Source organism: Hibiscus syriacus, unplaced genomic scaffold (assembly GCF_006381635.1).
Source record: "Hibiscus syriacus cultivar Baekdansim isolate YM2019G1 unplaced genomic scaffold, ASM638163v2 tig00111835_pilon, whole genome shotgun sequence".
Lineage (NCBI taxonomy): Eukaryota > Viridiplantae > Streptophyta > Magnoliopsida > Malvales > Malvaceae > Hibiscus > Hibiscus syriacus.
In genome coordinates, this window is record NW_024063193.1 from 1,953,841 (window position 1) to 1,969,142 (window position 15,302).

General features: G+C 33.8%; 1 pseudogene; it reads left to right on the forward strand.

Annotated features, from left to right (window-relative positions):
• Positions 1 to 5,707: 5,707 nt before the first annotated feature.
• Positions 5,708 to 8,867, forward strand: LOC120171718 (annotated as a pseudogene).
• The last annotated feature ends 6,435 nt before the right edge of the window (positions 8,868 to 15,302 follow it).

Genomic DNA, 15,302 nt, shown 5'->3' on the forward strand with positions numbered 1-15,302 from the left:
TATCACAACATTTAATCTCTGAAGCATTGTTGGTTGATTGGTCGGGATTTTCCTAAGAGTTGTTGGTTGATTGCTCCATATCATTTGATAGAAGATGAATGAGTTATTACAATAGTGTACACCTACTCCAAGTATCGACAATATTAATTTTGAAACATAAATTGCATAGTTTTTGTATCCATACTTACGTTTCTGTATCGATATCCATACTACAAGTATCTGTATTTTAAATTTGAAGATTGTTGAAATATCAATACTAGTTATTAAAGTATTGTACACCTACTCCAAATTCCAGTATGCTTGTAAAACAATTTGCACGACAAATGTATCGATACACATCATTAAAGTATAAATTTTTATAATTTCGACAACAAAGTTTCGATACTTAGAATTTTGAAACGTATTGCTTTAAAGTAATACGCAAATTTACAATGTAAACGGTAAAAATCTATCAGTTTAATGATAATAGGCATAAACATAACGTATCGATTATCAATACTTTTATTCAGTATGCATCTCAAACAATTTGCACGTAAAATAATATCGATACATGTATAACAAGTATCAATACTTATAATTTCGAAACTAATTACTTTAAAATTATAGGTAAATTTACAATGTAAACGGTAAAAGTCTATTGGTTTAATGATAATAGGCGTAAACGTAAAGTAGTGATACATTTTGTATAGGTATCGATACTTGTAGTCCAGAATGTACCTCAAACAATTTGCACGCAAAAAGTATCAATACACATATAACAAATATCAATACTTATAATTTCGAAACCGATTACTTTAAAGTTATAGGTAAATTTACAATGTAAACGGTAGAAGTCTACCAGTTTAATAATAATAGGCGTAAACATCAAGTATCTATACTTTTTGTATAGGTATCGATACTTGTAGTCCATTATGCTTCTCAAGAATTTGCACGCACAAAGTATCGACACACATGTATAAAGTATCAATACGTGGAATTTTGAAACCGATTACTTTAAAGTTATAGGTAAATTTACAATGTAAACGGTAAAAGTATACCGGTTTAATGATAATAGCCGTAAACATAAAGTATCGATACTTTTTGTATATGTATTGATACTTGGTCCAATATGCTTCTCAACAATTTGCACGCACAAAGTATCGATACACATGTATAAAATATCGATACGTGAAATTTCGAAACTGGTTACTTTAAAGTTATAGGTAAATTTACAGTGTAAACGGTAAAAGTCTATCAGTTTAATGATAAAAGGCGTAAACATAAAGTATCGATACTTTTTGTATAGGTATCGATACTTTTAGTCCAATATGATTCTCAACAATTTGCACGCACAAAGTATCGACACATATGTATAAAGTATCGATACGCATAATTGAAAAACTGATTACTTTAAAGTTGTAGGTAAATTTACAATGTCAATAGTAAAAGTCTACTGATTTAATGATAACAGGCGTAAACATAAAGTATCGATACTTTTTGTATAGGTATCGATACTTTTAGTCCAATATGCTTCTCGCACGCACAAAGTATCAATACACATGTATAAAGTATCGATACACGGAATTTCGAAACTGATTACTTTAAAGTTATTTGTAAATTTACAATATTAACGATAAAAGTCTACTGATATCAAGTATCGATACTGTCTATATAGGTATCGATACTTTTATTCCAGTATGCTTCTCAAACAATTTGCATGCAAAATGTATCGATATATATATAAAGTATTTATACTTATAATTTTGAAACCTATTACTGTAAGGTAATAGGTTAATTTACAATGAAAAAGGTAAAAGTCTATCGGTATAATGATAATAGGCGTAAACATCAAGTATCTGTACATATGTATAAAAATCGATACGTGCAATTTCGAAACCTATTGTTTTAAAGTAATAGGTAAATAACAATGTATATGGTAAATGTTTTTATCGGTATAATGAAAATAGGTGATACTTAATACAAGTATCGATATTGTCATATAAGTATCGATTCTTATAATTTCGAAACGTATTCTTTAAAGTAATAGGTAAATTAACAATGTAAACAGTAATATGTTGATAATATTGATAACAAATCAAGTAATTAACCTATGTTGTTATTATCGGATTTCTAATGCTCCATCAGTTTTTAACAGGCGCTACCTATTACATTAAATAAGCGCTACTTGTTATGTTATTATGGTTGATAATGTGTCCAATAATTAACCTATTTTGTTATCCTCATATTTCTAACGATCCATCAGCTTAAACTTTAGTAACATTTTAGGTGCTACGTAATATGTTGATAATATTGATAACAAATTAAGTAATAAACCTATTTTGTTATGGTCGGATTTCTAAGGCCGCATCAACTTTAAACAAACGTTACGTTACCTATTACATTAAATAAGCGCTACTTGTTATGTTATTATGATTGATAATGTTTCCAGTAATTAACCTATTTTGTTATCGTCAGATTTCTAAGGCTCCATCAACTTAAACTTTGGTAACATTTTAGGCTCTACCTAATATGTTGATAATATTGATAACAAATCAAGTAATTAACATATTTTGTTATATTCAGATTTCTAAGGTAACATCAGCTTTAAAAAGGCGCTACCTATTACGTTACATAAGCGCTACATATATGTTATTATGGTTGATATTGTTTCCAGTAATTAACTGGTTATGTTAAAGTCATATTTTTTTTGCGCATTTTACATACGAGGATAACATTCCCAGTTATTATCATTATTATTACCAACATAAATAACATTTCTGTTGAAAACATATAATATTTCCGGTAGCGCTTTTAACTGATCACCTAATTAATCAGTCACACACCGTTTTTAGCCGCATTTTAACTGCCTAACAGTAGAACCTCCCCTTATAAGTGCATTAAATCCAACCATGAGGATACTTCCAAAGGATAACCCAAAGCAAAAACAGGCCTGCACACCAAACCAGAACTTCATTAACAAGATCCATTGTTTAATTACATCAAATGAAAACTTCTTCAAAAAGTAACACCAAGCAAGAGAATCAAAGCATATCAATGCAAACTTGACAAGATCCTGCAAACCCATTTCATTGATTCAAAGTGTGCAAAGACCAAGACACTAAGAAAACCTCTTGCAGTAAGCAAAGCCTGGAAAACACCAAAGGCTAAAAAAAACAGAGATCCACGGCTTTTGAAATTAACAACTTCACAAGACACTGTTGTTGGTAAAGTTGCATAGTCGCTTGATGTAGAGAGTTTACTTCACGCGTGGTAATCGAAAGATAGTTCTATGGTCGGCGAGTACGAACCACGTATACGGGTAAAGGTAAGTTATAGGCATGGTTTTTAGAACCGGATCGGTTAACGAACCGGTTATGCTATCGGTTCACTGGTTCAACCGGTTGAACCGATTCGACCGGTCGAAAGAACCGGACGACATCATAATTATTTAAAAAATTAAATAAAAATATAAAAAATATTTAATAAAAAATAATTTTTTATATCACAAGTCATATTCAAAGCAAATCATAACATATATACGTTAAAAACCATAAAATTAAGTGAAACAAAATGATTCAAATTAACTACAACATAATATTTAAGGTAAAACATATTAAATAATAAATATAATTATATAACTATAATTAAAAAATAAATTTGGACTAAAAAAATTATAACAAAATGATATTGTTTGGTTTAATTTTTTTTTAAAAAAAACAATCCCACATGGCTAAGAAACATAGAAGAGCATCCCAAAAGTCTAAAGAGTAAAAATATTAGAACAAAACAATTCCACATTACTAAGAAACATAGAAGAGCATCCTAACTAACTTTTATAAATAATAGAGGTAATTTGACATTCAAATCATGGAGCATTTTGGTAAACATTGAGTGAACTATTCTTTCACTTTAATCAAGCTCGAATTTTAGGTTTCAATCGAGCTTCTAAATTTTTTTTAGTTCAAGCATTTTCGAGTTCAAGTTTCAATATTATATTTCGAGTTCGAGTTGAACTTGATAATTTTTAGCTCGTGAGTTTGAGTCGAGTTGAGCTTACTTTTAAAGTTTTCAAGTTCGAGTCGAGCTCAGCAATACTCGAGTTCGACTTGGCTCGTTTAACAAACGACGTCGTTTGGTTTAATTTTTTTTAAAAAAAAATACAAAATTGGCGGTTTTTTCCGGTTTTCAGCAGGTCCTGTTTGAACGGTTCAACGGTTTCGGCCGGTTCACTAGTAACGGTTCAACCGGTGTAAATTGAACCGGACTAGACAACGATTTCCAATTGAACCGGTTGAACCGATCAATCCGATCCAATTTTCAAAACAATGGTTATAGGTCGTAGGTTCCTCGTAAAAATGAGACATTCATTTGCTCGGGCAGATTGCCCAATTGTTCTATAGCTATCTATGCATATGGAGTATTAAGTTTCGATTATATTCCCGAGAATCAGATCGCCTGCTGCCATTAATTCTTTTTGGCAAAAGGGTAATTTTATCGTATAATAGATTCAATTTATCACTTTCTCTCTTATTGTGTTTTCGTATTAATTTAACATTCGATGTTGCTCAATTACATTATTTTATATAATAACCTAACTTAAAACTCTAATTATAAAACATAAACCCTAAATCACAACCTCATAACCTTTGAATTATAAATCCTAAACCATGAAACATAATTTTAAGTTTATAATTTAGGGTTTTAAGTTAAGAGTAGGATATAAAATGATACGATTGAATAACTTCAATGACTAAATTGATGTGAAAACACGATAGGACGAAGTGATAAATTATGTCTACTACAGAGGCAAATGTGACCCTTAAGCCATTTTTTTATGGGCAAGTCTAAGATGGTACCTCTCATAAGAGAACTCTCAATCATTTAAAAATAAATACTTATACTCTTAATATTTTTAATACTCAAATTCAAGACTTCAAAAATAACAACAATTATTTTATTTTCAAGATTGTTTGGTTAGGGCAATGCGTCAACACAGTCGATCCATTTGGATCCAGTCATGTTTATACTTGTCGGTAATTCGGGCGCAAATTACTATTAAACTTAGGATAAACTACACTTGTGATCACCGAATTTTCAAGATACTTTCACTTTGATTACCAAAATTTTAAAACTTATATTACAATCATTAAATTTGCGTTAAGTTTTAAGATAAAATAAATAATATTTGTATACTTTGAGGACACAATTGATAAAAGAACGTGAAGTACCAGTTTAGGAAAATTGGTAAATGTTAGGGTGGAAAAGTGCATTAAGCCGATGATCATGGAACAGGAAGCAGCAGGCCTGAAATACACGTGTTGCGGAATCATTTGCTTAATTTTGCACGTGGGGACACTGCAGAAGATAGAACATCACGTGATCGATTCTCAAAGACCAAATCCCACGTACAATTAACAAAATCCTGCTGCTGCAATTAGAGGTGTCTAAAAATATTCGATCCGGTTGATTTGATCCGTCGTTTCGAACATAAAAAATCAGGTAATTTTTTTTTTAAAAATTATCTGATCGGGTCGGATACTCGGTTATCCGAGTATCCGGTTAGTTTATTATATATATATATATATATATATATAATATAATGAATTATTAGATTTTGTATTTCAAACTTTTAAATTTTATGTTCAGATGTTGGAGTATGTAATTCGACGTTTTGAACATTTAAATTTATATATATATTTTTAAAATTAATAAATTGAAAATTAAAAAAATGGGTAACTGCAAAATCCGATACCTGATTCTCGGTAACCACAACATCTGGGTTAAGACACGGGCCGTGAAATCACCAACTCAAATATTGTGAATACCCAATAATCCAATACCCGAAAATCAGAGTACCCGAATTTGCACTCCTCCTAACTGCAAGTGCACATTTGTATTTTGTGTTCTCATTGTCAAAATAAAAAACATATATATCAAACACAAATTTTTAATAATTGTTAAATCCTTCACATTTATATATTAATTTATAAATAGATGAAAAAATATTTATTTATTTTTTAATATTTTGAATTTAAAGAGTTGTGTTTATATAATATATATTGTCAATAATTTAGAATATTCTAGTTAAATATTATTTTGTAATTATTTTAAATTTTGAAAATAATAATAATAATAACTTTTCATTATATAAACTAATTATTAAACTAGATAAAAAAGTTCAAATAATTTATACTTTTTTTAGAAAATTGATATTTAATACTAATATGATATTTTAATGATTAATTAGAGACTAATTCATATGATAAATATTTTTTAATACGAAATAATAAAGCCAAATTAAGCAATCCTACCAAGTCCATATTTGTAATTAGCATCACTTAAAAATCTCATCTTAATTTAAAAAAATCCAAAATACTGAAAATCTTGTTACACCCCTCTTATAAAACAACACCAAGAAGAACAATGAATCTCTCTCAACACCTCCACACTGAAAATCATAGAGAGAGAAAACTTTGATCACTTTCCCTCTCTAAAGTCTCAACCTCTAAGCCTTTAATATATAAATCAATTTATAAAGAGGAAGAGAGGGAGTTTGTTTTGTTTTAAGGGAGTTTTGAAATTATCATGGGTGGTGGGAAGAGATTTTCTGTACTTCTATGTGCGGAGGATTCCGATTACGTCAAGAAGAGGTACGGTGGTTATTAATGCGTTTTCGTCGAAATGCTGGCGGAGGAAGGCGAGACGTGGGACGTTTACAATGTGGCCAATAGCGAGTTCCCCGATGATAATGAGATCGATGATTTTGATGGTTTTGTTATAACTGGGAGTTGCAATGATGCGCACGGGGATGATGTTTGGATCTGCAAATTGATTGCTCTTTTGAACAAATTAGATTCGCTGAATAAAAAAGTTCTTGGGATTTGCTTTGGCCTTCAGGTATTTTCTCCTTCCTTCAAATTCGTGATTTTCTTTGTAAATTCTTTGCTGTAAATGAATCGAAATCGACATTAATATCAGGGGTACAAATAAAATAGTTTCCCCAGTTCTGATGCTGCAATTGTTAGATGGAATTGGCAAGCCCCGATTATCCAAGTGTTTGATAAAACGTGATTCAACTCAGTTTATGCGGGCTGGTTCTTCAACCCACTTCTCTAAACCGAGTCGTACAACATCGCTCGTCTAATTTTGTATAAACATGTGTCTTCTATTATTCCCATTTTTTAATATTCTAAATCAAAATTATTACTATATTTAAGATTAAATTTTTAATAATATACATGAAAAACGATATTTTTATTAATAATTTAAATTTAAAAATAATTTTTATTAATAGTTACGAATAAGAATAATTAAACTTGAGTTTCTCTATTTCCTTTTCTGGTTTGTGGGTTGTTTCACTTAATTTATACCACTCTTGAAATATTAGGTTATCCATGTCATCCAAATTCTAAGTGAATGGGACTATAAAATTTTATTAATTTGTTAAATATAAATTTGTAATTCAAATTCAAAATATAATATATAACTTAAAATAAAAAAATATTAGTAGATAAATATTATTAATACTTTAAACTGAAATTAAATATAATTAAAATTAAATGAAGCGTCCATGTAAGTTGCCACATGAACAAAAACATATATTTTACAAATTAATATTTCTAAAGTGCCTTCTATTGAAAAATGTTAAATTGTTAGGTAAGCATAGGTTAAGTGGACAATTACATGTGGTGTAAAATGTCCTTGTCAATATAGTTGGGTTCTAATTTCCACTAGGGGTCATATGATAACTATTATTGCAAATAGGATAATTTGTATCACGTTGACCAATAATAAATTGTCACATTGCAAAAGAATATGAAAGGTCGGGACGATAAGTAACAGCCAATTTCATCAAAAGCCTTTTTCTTTAATTGTGCATCCCCATACTTTTGGTTTGATTCCAAATTGATCCTTAAATGGCTACACATCTATAGTATTAGTATAGATAATTATGTTATGGCATGTTAATGTTAAATTGTATTCTGAATTGGTTCTAAATGTTTTTATTGTAAATACTCTACACCTTCGGCTTCAATTAAACGAATTAGGGTTTTTCCCCATTAAACATATCAAATTTAAATTATGCACTTGTATCCCTAGGAACTCTGGAGCATATTTGACAGTGATATATAGTTGAAAATAGTCTTTGATAATGCTGACAACTCAGTGCTGCTTAAGCTTTCTCATCCACTAGTTCCTACCAATTCAATATTAAGCTGCCTTTTTTTAATTTCTTTGATGATGTATGGCAATGGCTGATGTAATGGTGTGGGGTTTTTGGATTTAATAATTGGATGAAATGAGATTTGCCTTCCAGTAGATACAAGATTGCTTACTTATTCTAGAATGTATAGCCAGTCAGCAACACTGCATTTTATATGTTTTTATCTCTTGGTAAAAATATGCATGGCATATTAAAGTTGTCGCCAGGACACGTTTCATCTCATGCAAAAAAATAAATAAAAATAAAGGTGTTTGCCACTTCATTGTGTTAATTTTGTGTCGATTCATGGAATCGGCATCCTTTCGCGTGTGGGTGTCTATGGCTATGCCAAAAAGGTAATTTGTTGCAATTGGATTCAGATTCTTAGTCGAGCACTGGGAGGAAAAACAGGGCGAGCCATCATCTCCGGGTGGCACATTGGGGTCACAGCCATTCATCTGTCTTCATCTTCATCGAAGCTCTTCTCGTCTCTGAAAATCCCGACCACTCTTTCGATGATCGAGTGCCACCGTGATGAGGTTAGAGAACTGCCAGCGAAGGCAGAGGTGATAGCATGGTCGGAGAAAACGGGTGTGGAGTGTTTACATACGGTGATCATATATTGGGGATCCAAGGCCACCCTGAGTACACCAGAGACATTCTTCTTGTTGAGAGAATAGAGTGAAGGAGTAAATCAAGAATTTTATTCATACATTGTTCATAATACACTACACTATATTTATACAGCACGTTGCAACAGGATTAGCATTAGCAGCTCAGCTGAGTTTGTTAAGTCTAGTAACTAATCGTGATTAGCTGGATAACCAACTATGCTGAGTTGGCAACTTCCAGAATATGCTCAACATCCTCCCTGCTGCTGCTTCAACTCTTCAACATCCTTCCTGCATCTCCAAGCTTTCAAACAACAATACTCCCAGCCTTTGCCTACTTCCCAGCTGCAACCTTTTCCCTAACAAAATGAACATCAAGTTCAATGTGTTTAGTTTTTGAATGGTACACATGATTTTCACTCATTGCAATTGCACTTGAGTTATCGCACCAAATAACAGGTGAGGCTTGCACTCGAATGCCCATATCTGCTAACAATGTATCCAACCAAGTTACATCCGATGTAACGTCTGCTAAGCTTTGATACTCGGCTTCAGTGGTGGACCTTGATACCATTTTCTGTTTTCTTGAACTCCAAATGACAAGATTCCCACCTAGATACACACATCACCCGTATATTGAGCGTCGATCATCTATACTACCTCCCCAATCAGCATTTGAAAATGCTGTAAGTTGAACCAGCTCATTACTCGGGGCAAACACCAGACCATAGTCAAGAGTCCCTCGAAGATATTGTAGAACTCGTTTTGCTGCAACAAAGTGTTGTTCCTGGGGTGTATGCATGAATTGAGCCAACTTGTTCACTCTAAATTCAATATCCGACCTTGTATGACACGCATACAAGAGTGATCCCACTAGGCTTTGATACTCTTTTGCATCGTTCAACTCATCACCTGAATCTTTGAAAAACTTCATTGAAAAAATCATAGGTGTAGGAGTTGAAGTAGTTGTATCCATTTGCATCTTGGTTAACAACTCCATGATGTATTTCTTTTGGCTAAGGAAGGTAACATCACCTGTATGCTTAACTTCTATGCCAAGAAAGTAGTTCAACTGACCAAGATCTTTTAGGAAAAACTTCTTGCTTAACAAGACAACTACCTTCTCAATCTCATCATTCGAGCAGCCATTGATGATTATATCATCGACATAAACCAGAATGTACATCACTCGCCCTTCTTCTTGCTTAATAAAAAGTGAGTTGTCAGCTTGTGAGCTCTTAAAACTGATGCTAAGCACATAATTCCTCAATTTTGCAAACCAGTTCGGGGCTTGGAGAAGACCATACAAAGCTTTATGTAGCTTGCAGACCAACTGAGAACCATATGGAGCAACCTTCTCAAAGCCTTGAGGCTGCTGCATAAATACATCATCGTGAAGATCGCCATTCAAAAAGGCATTATTCACATCAACTTGCCTTAGCTCCCATTTGTTCTAGACTGCAAGTGCTAACATGACATTAATGGTAGAGGCTTTAACCACCAGGCTAAAAGTTTCCTGAAAATCCTGTCCAGGAACTTGTGTGAATCCCTTGGCTACAAGCCTGGCCTTATATCTTTGCACCGATCCATCAGTATTCTTCTTTACGCAAAAAATCCACTTGCACCCCACTATAGATCGCCCTTTAGGCAAACTAACAAGGGACCACGTGTTGTTTCTTTCTAGTGCTTTATACTCCTCATTAACTGTTGTCTTCCACTGAGGGGATTGTAGCGCCTCATATATCGAGTTTGGTTCCATCTCAGTCTCGACATGAACTATGGAATAGATCTTTGGTTTGAATATCCCGCATTTTCTCCTGGTCATCATAGGGTGTCGAGCAATGGGAGAAACTGCTGACTGTGCTTCATCACTCATGTTCTGCATCATACCTTGCAACTCACCTTGAGTTAGGCTAGTGTCATTAGGTAATTGATTGGTAATTTCTTGTTCAACTTCATTCGAGTGCCCCACACTGTCCCTAGTTGGGTCCATAGTAGGACTAGCACTAGACGTTTGTTGTCCTATATCTGGAGACATCGTGTTAGGTTACACATGCACGATGGGTAGTTTTTCTTAACTTCTGTGTGGCACTCCTACTCTCATGCAAACCCTACCTGCTCCATTAACCACAGACAACTGTATGGCCAATTTTGTAGAGTTGTGACCACTATTTTGAACATCTCGTTTACCTGCAAAAGGAAAAAACTTTTCATCAAAAATGACTTGTCTCGAGATGTAAATCCTCCCATCAGACACCATGCATTGATTAGATGTGCTATATCCAAGGAAGGTGCACGGTTGTGATCTATAACTAAGTTTATGACTTTGATATGCTCGAAGATGAGGAAAGCACCTACATCCGAATACTCTTAAAAAACTATAATCTGGTAATTTGTTATACAACTCCTCAAATGGTGTGTTTCCTTGAAGAACTCGTGTGGGAAGGCGATTGATTAGATGTATTACAGTGCTTACTACATATGACCAAAATCTAAACGACAAGGATGCTTGAGCCATCAAGACAAGGGCCAATTCGATGATGTGGCGGTGTTTTCTTTCTACCACTCCATTCTGTTCTGAAGTATGTGGGCAAGACAACTGATGGTGAACACCCAGCTTTGTCAACAATGAAGATATAGGACGATACTCACCTCCCCAGTCTGTTTGCACTTATATAATCACAACACCAAACTGTGTTTTGACCATTTCATGAAACGACTGATAAGCCTGTAAGGCTTGATTCTTGGTTTTCAACAAGTATACCCAGCAATATCTCGTGTATGTATCAACAAACGAAACATAATAGTAAAAGTTGTTTGAAACAATATGCGAGGCCCCCCATAGATCTAAGAATACAAGCTGGAAGGGATTTGTATAAACCGTAGAGGATTCATTGAAGGAAATCTTATGGCTTTTTCCCATTTTACATGCAACACACATATCACCATTTACAGTATCCGCAGTAGTAGGAAAACAATTTCAATGTGTTTACAAACTTTTACAAGTGAGGCATGAGCTGGATGCCCAAGTTCTCATGTGCCACAAGGCATAAGAACTTTTCACATCACTTGAAACTTTATTAACTACATTTGCTTCTAAACCGTTTGCACCACTATGTTGATCATCCACTGTGGCAACAAACTGATACAAACCACCACTCTCTTGTCCTTGCAACAGAACATCATCCGTTTCTTCATCTTTTACGAGACACTCCTTTGCATGAAACTCAAAGTAGACACCATTGTCTCTAGCAAACTTTGAGACAGAAAGTAAGTTTTTAGTAACTGATGGAACATGTAGTAAGTTATGAAGAAATAAAGCTCGATTGTTAGCATTGAGAACCACAGTTCCACCGGATCACCAGCTAAGGCCCCTAAATGACCGCTCAATGATAAAGGAGGTAGGGGTGCAGAGACAGCCAGGAGGTTTGCCTAAAAGCAGCCACCCTTGAAAGAGTGCGTAATAGCTCACTGATCGAGCGCTCTTGCACCGAAGATTTTACTAATGTTTAAGGCTTGACCATTACCCACGACCAACTTACCTGGACCAGTGTAGTCCGAGCCATCGATTACCTTGGAAGCCTCGGGGTGACCTGATGCGTGGCTCTCGAGTCTACAATCCATCTGTCTGATGTAAGAGAGACCATATGAACCTGAGGGTGTGCATTGTTATTATATAAATTAGTAACCTCCCACGAGTTAACATCTACAGCAGTGGATTCGTCTTTTTGAGCTAACACTCATGGAAAATTATGATCAAAGTGATGCCACCATCTGTCCACTAAGTGACCAGTCTTGCCACATAGTTGGCATTGAAGCCTAGTACGTCCTCGACCACGAGCTCCTGACCGTGCACCAGATCTACCACTCGAACTATAAGGTCGGTTGTACTGACCATGACTTTGATTGTTGCTCTGCATACGAGCAACATTTACACTCATGGAAAATTGAGTTTGAAGCTGGAAACTCTTAAGTTGTGCCTCGGCATCAACTAGCATAGACTTTACTCCATCAAGAGAGAAAGTTTCTTTACTCACCGTTATAACCGCCATAAACGGTTGATAATAAAATGGTAAGCCATTCAATATAGTGGCTATTTGTTCCAAATCTGAAACCACACTGCCACACGTAGCTAGTGCATCGCAAGCCTCTTTGATCTGTGTAAGATACGATCGCATACTCTCATCACCTTTTTTAATTGATCTTAACTTGTAGTGCAGGCTCATCACCGTCGTTGTGGATCGGTTGGCAAAAAATTTGAGAACCATTGACCACAGATCCGCGGCTGTTTCTGCATCAACGAACTGAGACAAAATGTGATCACTGATTGTTGATAATAGCCACAAGGCTAAGGAACTATCCTGTGCTACAAATATCTCTTAATCTTCATTGACTTTCAGCGTGCCATCTCCGGACTGAATCTGTCCCGGCGGAGGTTTAAGTTCCCCAGTGAGCAACTGTTCCAGGCGATGACTTCTTACTGTTAAAAGAACTTGTTGTTTCCACAACAGGTAATTCATTTCATTGAGCACAATGTTGACTTTCTTGTTAGTGAACAACCGACTGTGCCTCGATGACTCTCTAAGATAAAGGCTGTGCACACCATCCTCAGCAGCCATGGACGAAACACCAGTGAAGGAAGAAGAAGATGAACTTTGCAGTAATTACCAGAGAAGCAACGGAGGGAAGAAGCCTCCAAGACCAATGGCGAAAGATACCATGTTGAGAGAATAAAGTGAAGGAGTAAATCAAGAATTTTATTCATACATTGTTCATAATACACTACACTGTATTTATATAGCACGTTGCAACAGAATTAGCATTAGCAGCTCAGTTGAGTTTGTTAAGTTTGTTAAGTCTAGTAACTAATCGTGCTGAGCTGGATAATCAATTATGCTGAGTTGGCAACTTCCAGAATATGCTCAACATCCTCCCTGCTGCTTCAACACTTCTTCACCTGATCGACCGTCTCTTGCAGCGCAGTTTTATCCAATTACGTATGTACCATCTGATCAATTCCAAGCTCCTTGATGATTTGTGTTTGACAACTTTATATCTAATATAGGAACGGTATGCTGATGTACTGAAGGCAAAACTGGTGAAAGTGGAGCATAATAAAGAAGCATGGAAGAAAATGTGCACCAGTTTCCTCAAGGGTAGATTATGATTTAAATTTTGGGGAAAAATTCAATTTCAAAAGGCTGAAATTGTAAATAGGAACCCTTTTTTTTGTTGAGAAATTTTAAGAGTTTAGGGAGTTTGTGATTTAGCACAGATATATGCTTAAAAAACAAAGATGCGTTAAGAAGGTAAGAGTTGTGCTTAGTTTGGAACTTTTAATTTGATTCGTTCTCAGTTAATAAAATTTGCAGGTTTTAAAGAATTGCATATTCCCTTTAATCTCAACTTTTGAAGTTTAAATCTTTTTTTCTTGGTAGGTAAACCTGTGAGGAGAACATGTCCTAGTTCAGAATTAGGGTATGCAACTATGCACTTACCGGGTATACTAGAGTTTAAACCCTTTTATGATTTAAATGTCAATTTTCTAAATCATAAAAAGATACATGTGAATTGTTTACCATTAATTTATTAATTTTACACACATAAGTGCATCATTCCTTATTTTACTTTTAACTGAAGTTTTTTTATCCGAAATTATAATAAAATTTTACAATTATTATCATAAACTAAATATATAATTTGAATTTTTCCTATAACATTAAAACTAGTCACTTTATATCATATAAGGACTATATATGGAAAAAATTAAAAACCCAACAAAAAGAGTCATACGAATAAATTTGATTGCATTAGCAAATGAACCATGAAAGAGAATTAAGTTATTGGAATACCACCAAGAACTGCAAATCAGAACCGAACGTCGTGAGAAAATATAATAAACCATATTGATTAGTCATGGTGTCATCAAATCCAATTCTAAGAAAACATAAATAAAAGAACAACTAAACAATCGAGAGAAAAAAAATGAAAAACGTGTCACAAAGGTAGAGATAAATGTGCCACAAAGGCAGAATTATTCTTATTAAAAAAATAAAAAAGTAAAAAACAAAGAAAACAATTGATGATTAGTGATCAACATCAAAACCGATCTTGTCATTGATTAAACAAATCAAAGAAGAAAAAATTGATATGATTTATAAAAAAATGATACAAACTAAAAAGAAATAGGAAAAAAAAGGAAAAACAGCTAGGGAAAGTAAGAGCGAGTAGGGTTTTTTTTTTTAACGAATCATGGAAATACCTCTTTAACTGAAGTTAATATTACTAATAAAATGTAATAACAAATGAAACATATTACAATAAAATAAATTAAAAATAAAAAAAAACTTTGATATTTTGAGGTGTATAGTGAGTCATAAAATGTGCATGATCGGTTGCCCCAAAACCAATTCATACATGTTAAGTTCTGATTTAGGTGTATGATAAGTTGTCAAAAGGTTGGCATGATAACATGGTTATTTTGAATCGAAAGCAAAATTTGTGGATCT